Below are 1,859 nucleotides of genomic sequence, written 5' to 3'. Positions count from 1 at the left end.
CAGGGAGGAAAAATAAATAAACAATTAAAAACCACAGATTACGAGCCCTACGGTAACTCCCCCAGCAGAGAAGCAGCACAGACGCCTACACACGCCACTAGCAAGCGGGGGCTGGGCAGGGAGGTGCGGCGCGGGCTGCATCGCTTAGAGTAAGGATCTGGCCTGAATACCCTGAGTGCTATCTGAGTGAAATAATTGGGGTTAGCAACCCAGACTGCGGGATATCTACCACGCAAAAAGCCAGCCCTAACCTAAGACACCGCCAGGCCCGCACACGGAACAAAGGACTGAACAGAGATAGCCGGCTGCAGACCATCCCCCTCCGGTGACAGGCAGCCAGAGCCAGAAGGGGACATTCACAGCCCCAGAGAGACGTTATCTATAAAACTGTAAGCAGGCTTCTTTCCTAACTAAAACTTCTTGGGGGTCTGGACAGTCAATATCTGCCTGAGAAGGTGCACCGGTTGTACACCTAGATAACTGAGTGGCAGAGAGGTGATAAGTTGCAGCAATCGCGCTCGCCAAACACCTCATCACCTGAGCTGCTCAGACCTGGGAAGGGCACAAAACGCAGGCCCAACCGAGTCTGCGCCTCTGAGGGCTACCTGAGTGCCTGAACCTGAGCGGCTTGGACCTGGGAGGTGCAAGCAGCCCAGGGCCGGCCACAGATGGTTCCCCATGGAGCAGCCTAGAGCCTGAGCAGTGTGGGCAGGGAGGCTACACGCACCGTGAGCAGGGGCAGACCCAGTGTGGCTGAGGCACTGCGAGCACACGCCAGTGTTATTTGTTTGCAGTGTCCCTCCCTCCCCACAGCGCGACTGAACAAGTGAGCCTAAAAAAAAAAAAAAAGTGTCCTCCACCGTCCCCTTCATGTCAGGGTGGAAACCAGACACTGAAGAGACCAGCAAACAGAACAAGCTATAACAGAGGGAACCGCCTTGGAAGCTACAGGCAATAGATTAAAACCCTGTGGTTAGTACCCACTACATAGGAAGGGGCCTATAGACCTTGAGAAATATAAGTCGGACCAAGGAACTAGCCAAAAATGAACTGAACCCACAATACCCACAACAAAACTAGAGAAAGCCCTAGATATATTTTTACTATTTTTACCATCATTCTTTCTTTCTTTTTTTTTTAACTTTTAAAGAATTTTAAGTCTTCTATTATTTCTTTAATTTTCACTTTTATAACCTACTATTACTTAGCAAAAAAAAAAAAAAAAAAAAAAAGACCCTATTTTGTTTTTTAAAGCAAACTTCATATATATATATTTTTATAATTTTTTGACTTTTTTTTTCTTCTTTTCTTTAACATTGCATTTTTGAAATTCCAAACTCTACTCTAGATTTTAATTTTAGCTTTTTGGTATTTGTTATCAATTTTGTACCTGTATTTTTTTAATATAATTTTGTGACTTTTTTTTTCTCTCTTTCTTTCTCTTCTTTTATATAACATTGTATATCTGAAATTCCAAACTCTACTCTAGATTTTTAATTTATGCTTTTTGGTATTTGTTATCAATTTTGTACCTATACTTTCTTTATAATTTTTGTGACTTTGTTTGTTTTTGTTTGTTTGTTTTTTCCTCTCTCCTTTTTTTCTTCTTCTTTTTTTAAACATTGTATTTTTGAAATTCCAAACTCTACTCTAGATTTTTAACTTTTGCTTTTTGGTATTTGTTATCAATTTTGTACCTATATTTTCTTTATAATTTTTGCGACTTTGTATTTTTTTTTTTTCTCTGTCTTTCTTTTCCTTCTTCTTTTCTTTAACACTGTATTTTTGAAATTCCAAACTCTACTGTAGATTTTTAATTTCTGCTTTTATGTATTTGTTACCAATTTTGTACCTTTAAG

This window comes from Bos mutus, chromosome 1, assembly GCF_027580195.1.
Source record: "Bos mutus isolate GX-2022 chromosome 1, NWIPB_WYAK_1.1, whole genome shotgun sequence".
NCBI lineage: Eukaryota > Metazoa > Chordata > Mammalia > Artiodactyla > Bovidae > Bos > Bos mutus.
The sequence above is the reverse complement of the archived record's forward strand: the minus strand, read 5'-3'. Positions refer to the sequence as shown.